This window comes from Balaenoptera physalus, assembly GCF_965194825.1.
Source record: "Balaenoptera physalus genome assembly, chromosome: 9".
Taxonomy (NCBI): domain Eukaryota; kingdom Metazoa; phylum Chordata; class Mammalia; order Artiodactyla; family Balaenopteridae; genus Balaenoptera; species Balaenoptera physalus.
Window position 1 is genome coordinate 64,965,277 of NC_138888.1, and position 7,995 is coordinate 64,973,271.

The window sequence follows — 7,995 nt, forward strand, 5'->3', positions numbered from 1 at the left end:
TTTTTAATAGACAAAATGAGACGTGATTGAAATGTCCATCAGTATTAAAACATTTACAGAAATGTTGTACATCTGTCTTCACAGGGGAAATAATTCTATGCAGTCATGATGCACAGAGTTATGGATGAGTGCATTTTCCACTGTGACTCTATACATACAAAAAAATTGGAAACTATATGTGAAATATTAACATTCTGAGCCTATTGTAGTCCACTGAACTTTATTTTCTTTTATATATATATAATGATATATAATGATAATCTTTATATATAGAAAGATATGTAAATATCTTTAATCAGAAAAAAATAAGAGTAGTAATAAAATGGATAAAGAAAGAAGACTTTTCTTCAAGATATTAAATCATAGCACAAAGTTTTAATTATTTCTATAATGTGATACTGGTGTAAGACAGTAAACAGACAGGTCAAGCAGAATTAATTTTGTTGCTACTTAAATATAGATAGTTGATATTTAGAATATGCCAAAGGACATATCACAGATAAATCAAGGAAAGGGATGGATTATTCACCAGATGGTATAAAGAAATACATCTAATTATAGTAAAAAATTAACTTTGATCCTAATCTTACACTATACTACATTTTGGAATAATAGATTCAATCTGAAAAACGAAATAATAAAAAATTGAAGTGACTTTTGATCTGTGTAGGGATTAAGAATTATTTACTAAGTATGAGAGCAGTGGAAGATATTATAAAGGAAAATAAAAGTTTATCTAAATACATCAATTTTAAAAGCATTTTGTGCTGAGAAAACACACTTTTAGAAATACAATTCTTTATTCAAACAATCAAATGTTAAGGCAGAACAAAGGTATTTCATTCATGAAAAGATTCTTACATCCTGGGTACCTTTCATAGGAAGATACTGAGGTTATACTTTAAAAAATAACATGAGTACAAGAGATAAGAAGCAGTTAAGAGATTCAAGATTGAGTTGAGCTAATCCTTTAGAGCTACAGTTGGCCAGAAGATCAGGCTTGAAAAAAAGATGCTCCACAGAATAATTACGATAATAGAGACATTAGAAGAAATAAGGTATGAAATAACAGGGAATCAGAAACTTCAGGAAAAACAAACAGCTGCAAATGACAGCCACAGATCAATTGTAAAGAAGCCTATCCAAGACAAAATAAGAAGACTTTGGTGTTTACGAAGAAAAATAGAGGGAAAGAGTACATCAAAAATAAAAATAGAACGGCATCATTACAACCACGAATATTCTTTATGGAGAAGAAAGCATGTATTAATTTTTTCCCAACAAAACAAAAGAAAGGTAATTAGCAGCTCTAGGAGGAACCGAAGGAGGAACGTTTTTCAGTTCTGGAAAAGCCTGATTCAAATATGAAGGAGAACAAAAACAGTGTAATTTGAGACACCTACTAGGTTTTAACAAAGAAGACTCTTTTGAGTGGTGCTGGAGTTGTGACGTTGAAAGCACAGAGAAGGAAGTGTAATTATAGAAAACTATATGATTCTGCAGTGAATCTTATCTATTTAGTCATAATCATAAATAATGTTTACTTCAAATTTTAGAACCAACCTATAAATAAAGCAAGAAACATTTAATAAAGTGTGCAAAACACAGATGTAAGGGAGAAGAGAAAGAGAATGAGATGGCAGAGTCCTTGATAAGTTCATTTAAAGTTACGAGGGAATCAAGAAGTACTTATTACCTGTATGTTTAAGGTATTGATTTAATGATCAAATTATATGCAATAGAGGAATTAAAGATGGGTTTACAAAACTAATTGGAGTTGGAGATAGAGGTGGAAGGGGATGTAAATTAACAAACCCTTATAAAGGATTGAATTGATGAAATTTATTATGAGCAAATTATTTAGACATCTAGATGTGAATGCCAGAAGAAATAAAAACAGAAATGACAGTATGGGGTTAACTCAAGAAAGTGGCCCTGAAATCTGGGAGGAATGAGCACGAAACTGTTGCTACTGAGGTTAAAAATATAAACCTCCATATTATGATAGCCCTATAAATGAAGTTAAAATGAAAGAGGCAGGCAGGGAAAATATTTGTAGCACATAGGATATTTTCAGGGTTAAAAACATAAATATCTTCTAAATAAATAAACATGAGTGTACTAATTTTTGAAAAGAAAAGGAATCTAAACTGGTAACTAACAAAAGGAAAAATATAGTCAATAAATATAAAAAATGTTTCATCAAACCAAATAAACTAATACACAAATTTGACAAAAATGTCTTTTAAAGCAATTAACTTTTCAAAATATTCAAAAATATTATAATATTAATGCTGTGGTAGGGACAGTAATGTAGATACTTTCACACATTGCAGTTGGCAGTGTGATAAAAGGTTACAGGTCAAATAATAGTAAATGTATCTAGTAGGTTGATCTAATAAATTTTTAGTAATTCACCTTAAAGATATAATCTTATTCATTCAAAGATTTATAAATGAGTATATTTATGTCAATATTATTTATAGTAGTCAATACAGCCATCTCTTGATATCCCCAGGGGAATTTGTTCCAGGACCCACCCCCCAATACCAAAATCTGTGATACTCAAGTCTTTTATATAAATAGAGTATTTGCATATAACCTATACATATCCTCCTGTATACTTTAAATCATTTCTAGATCACTTATAATACCTAATACAATATAAATCATTGTAAATACAATGTAGGTGCTAGGTAATAGTTGCTGGTATGTGACAAATTTTGCTTTTTGGAACTTTCTTGAATTTTATTTTTTTCTAATAATTTTGATCTGCTGGTTGGTTGAATCTGTGGATGCAGAACTTGCAGATATGGAGGGCTGACTGTAATTGAAAACAAGCAATGTCCAACTAAATGATTAAGTATGAGTGAAGATCCAATCAATGTTTTCTTAGACCACATAAAAACTGAGGAAAGCACACACAATATAAGATGAATTGACACAGCAGGCTGCTTACAATCTCAATTTTAATATATTTCCATTATCCATATAAATTTAAATAATTTATTTGTATAAATATGGATTATATGCACAATTAAATTTATATGTATGCCTATATATGAACTTAGGAACAATTGCAAAATATTATCATGTCTGAGTGGCTTATTTATGGTTAATATTTTTCATGTTCTTTATACAATTCAAATTTTTAAATGTGTTCTTTTATATTATAATCAGATAGAATACATATTATTTATAATAAACTAAAATTAACTAAAATAAAAATAGTTATTATTTCACAAAGCCAAATATAAGTTATGTAATAACTTTGTACTTAGCTCAAATCATATCACTTGAATTAAATTGCAAAGTATTTTCAAGGACTTTGTGAGACTTAGTGATGAGTGACTAGCTATAACTAATTCATCATTTATATAACAAACCCCTCATTCAAAAATAGAACTGAGTGGTCTCTGAACACATGATCAAAAATGAGTAGAGGTTTTATTAATGAAGCTTATTGGGTCAACAGAAAGTTTTAGTTACCTATTTAGGCTTAATTACAGTTATAGAATTCCTCCAGAGATGGTTGACATAAATATTTATAAATTTTAAAATTAAATACATTTATTTTCATGAAGATTTAGCATTGCGATACTGGTAATTTTGTTTCAGTACCTATTTGGAGGAATTCATCAAGCCAAGGAAAGATAATAGGGATTTTTAAAAATTCAATTTCAGTGTATCTCACTTAAATCAGTAGAATATATCAGTTATACACACACACATATAAAAACTAGAATTTTACTGTGATATCACTTATTATGGTAAAGGATTTTATACAGGCATATCTGTTATAAACCTCAACCAAAGAGCTTTAGATGATAGTCTCAGGCCATGTACCCTAAGGGGAATATTATTTTAAGTTTTCTATGTATAACAATTTTTTCTTCACTAAAAATACAAAAGTTAATTATCCAAAAAGCTAGAAGCTTGAGTACCTGAACTGTTTGGAAAATAAAGACCTTCTGTTTTCTCCCAGTGGAAAGGTGGGCAATAGAAGAGGATGCCAGTAAATGAAGGATTAAAATAGATTGGGGCCAATTTCAAGGGAAATTATAAACTATAATAGAATTTGAACTATGTTCTGTTGGACAGAGGGAAACATTGTGGTTTTTTTCATTGGGTAGAGATTGGGTCTATGCTTTGGACAGAATATCCCACAGAAATGCTCTGTGAATGAAGCTTTCTTGATTTAAGAATTTAGGAAATACGTTCTACATTTATAGACATTTGTTCAGATAATCACAATGAGTTTTATCATAGGAAAGGCTCTGAAAAGTCCTGTAATAAAATGTGAAATCTGCTTAACTTCATTAAATATATTTGCTCAATATATTTCATCAGAAATTAGTTTTGGAAATAACATCTAATCTTCTAAATAATCTTTGGAAACAACTGCTTTATAATGACATCAATATATTCTACAACGTAGAATATAGACAGCAATAAAAGTCTACATTATGCATCATTCATATGGCTTACCAGGGGAATTTATTTTTAGAAATTTTTTATACTAGGTCTGATTTCTAGATCTTAAGCTTGTCTTTTTGTGTAAAACATTAGTAAGCCCAATTATTAAATATATTAAAAGGTAAATTCCAACAGGTTAAAATGTGTCTAAAATGTATAAGAAGAATTATTTTAAGATAGTAAATAGTTTTTTTCTTTATGAGATATGCTATAGTCTATTAATTCCCTTAAAGGAGTTAATAATTAAATTAAAAAAAATCAAAGCTCAAAAAGCATTTTTATTTTAGTGTAAGTTCATGGGCATTACTTTCAAATCTTAAGTCAAACTCTATAATCTCCACTCCCACCCCCCCAAAAAAAATCCATAACCACTAAAAACTTCTGTTTCATCCAAACTAAAACTACAGTTTAGGATTTCTGAAAGATTTAATTCATACTTTTTACACAGAATTGATTTTGTGAGAATAAAAGACTATTTCACCAAATCACTTAGTCTGAGCAGAGAATACTGTTCAAATAGGCAGAATTAGAAAAAAGAAATATTAACATCTTTGAATGTCAGTGTTTGAAATACATCTTAAACGATTGACAGTTCTCTCTGGCACAGCTTTCTGACCACCTCATGAATTAGGAGAATGAACACAGCCTTGAAAAGTTAGAAGCTTTCCTCTTTTGGAAAAGTCATATTCACAATGACTTGTCATCTCCACTGTAAAACCCCCTCTCTGTGGAAGTTCTCTTGGGTCTTTATTTCAGTATTAGAAGGGACCAAACTCATTATGCTATTTAACACCTTGAACTAGACAGCAACTTGGCACAGGAAAGGAGCAGCCAGTGTTATATTTGCCATTAAACACAGGCACCTTTTAAACTATTCAGAGTGCAATTTTATTAAGCAAAAGACATATTATTGGCCTAGGGCCATTTACTATAAATATTTCCTGGTCAAGATCAATTGATGTAGAGCATCTTGAATAATGCTACAGGAAATATAAAACAAGGCCTAGATGTCAGAGGATATAAAACATTACATACATGTTACAAATTAAACTTAAATTATTTTGAAATCATAATTCATGTATGATCTGGATATTGTTGAAATAAGGTACGTAAAATCCAATCCTAGATATAATAAGAAGGCTGAGTTTATACAATATATAGGATATGCAAATGTCTCTCTTCTCTAGTGCTCTCAAAGTAGAATCCATGAAAAGCAAATCAGCTTTTGGCTCCAGAGAATGTTTCTTTCTCTCCAAATGTGGGAACATTAACCAATCAGTATCATTTTGGACGTCCTTTTTTGTCTTCATTACTTTAAACCAAGAGTCCTGAAAGTTAAGCAGTAATAAAGGAGAAAAGTTGAACACATTATAATGAAATTTTACTGAAGCCAAAAGCTTATTTCAGTGGCTACTAAGTGGTTAACATCAATTTGTAGGAAGATGGTAACTTAGTTATTCTTGCTTTGTTTCCAGATGGATACAGAGCAGCAGGAGGACTTCATGAGAATTTTAAAAAGAAAGAACTATTTTGGAATGAATAAGAAACTGATAGTCCTTATTTTAAAGGAATTCAAAAGCAAATCTCTTAGGTAGCAAAGGTATAACTTGGATTAGTAATATTTTGCAGTAGATATCATCTGTTCTTTGCCAACAAAGTTTTAGCATTGCTGTATAAATAAAGAGAGAAAAGTATATTTGGGGCTCACGTAATATATACTAAAACAGAAATGAAAAATTATTTTTATTTATAAATATGTTTTCAATGTAACAGAATTATCTTAGCAGAAACTTGCTGTATTTGCCCCTAACTAGGTTCAAAAAGTTGTCTAATGGTTTTTGCTGAGTAAAGTAATTTGTCATTTGATGACCCTGAGGCCAGCAATCTCTTTCATCTAAGCATAGTTTTATTTTTCTTGATACAGGAAGTGAACAATGTAGAGAGAACAAAAAACACTAGGAAATGAGAAATTTGTAATATAGACACACCTTTACCTCACATGCCCTCCCTCACTAAGAAGATTTGCATACATGTGTTATAATTTCCTAAATAGAATACCAGTTCCTTAAGAACACAGAGATAATCCTTCTACTTAATTGATTTCTCACAGAAATCAGCAAATTGTGAGTACCTAAAAATAAGTTAAGGATCTGTTAACTAAATTAAAGGTAAAGTTTAATAATGACTAATTTCTATATATGAATCCCCAAATTGCAACTTAATTAACTGAATAGACATAACACAGGACAGAGTAGGAAGATCAGTGTCTAAGTTAATTCTTCCCACTTACCAAGTGAAGTCAACTTGTGGACCTTAAGGAAGTTACCTAACCTCTCTAGAAGTAGGTTTTGTCAAAATTAAAATGGCAATAAAACAATACCTACTACAAGGTTGTTATAAGACTGTAATCAAATGTATGTTATATATAGTAATGAAAGCACTATGGAAATAAAAGTACGTATCATAATTTACAAAAAAAAGATGTGGCAGATCAGCTCTATACCTACATACTCTCCAATAAAACTTAGTGTAAGTAATGATGATTATTACATCTATTTTAGAAAAGAAACAGCTTTAGATTGAGAGCACTTGAACAAACGAGTATAGGATTAGAAATCTATAATTAAACCTAGAGAAGTATGTATACTTATACCACATATTCCTGAAAAAAGAATGAAGGAGCTCACACATCTAAATACAATTTGAAAGGGACAATTAAAAATAAAAATGGGAGAAAAACAACTCCTAAGAAACAGGGAAATAGCCATATTTTCAGAACCTGTTATGACTTATTTAGTGTAGTTGGCGTTTAAATTCCATCTGAGCTTTAGCCAAATTGTTGCTGTGGACAGATTGAGTGAGACCAACTTCCCCCAGCTGGTGTGAACTTCTTCATGAAGGGTGAGCAGCTGTAAGCCCTCGTACATGATGTTGCAGGGTCTTGCACGCTCCCCAGTGAGTTGTCTCCATTTTACCTACACTCTTGTTTCCAGCCACAATTATAGTTCCCTCACAAATAGAAAATCCCCTCACCCTGGACTTTATTCTGATCTAGGCTATTTAACTCTATCTCCCTCAAATATATTCTCTCCTATCTGAAAATATCTGTATCTTTTCATCCGTCCTCTTCTCCTTCCTCTACTGAGAGAAAAATATAAAACCCCTCCTGTTTTCTAAGGCTAACTATCCTCTTGTGATCTTGATTGTCTTCTAACCCTCTTCCACCATCAATCTCCTGTGTATTCATTGTATTTCAAACTCTTCCTCTCCACTGGTTTCTTCCTCTCTACTCAGTAAAATATTGATCTTTTCTTACAAACTGCATTTCCTGATTCCTGACTCATCCTAAAGTACAGAGAATACAACCTAGGAGGTAAACTCAATTCACCTTGAATACCAGTTACTCATGAGCTACCCAGATCCCCATCCCAAGTATTCAGCTTGAGTCTTATTTTGAATTTTTCTCGCCTCCCAACTGTATTTGAATTTAGCACATTGTGTCATTGTGCAGATTTTCTC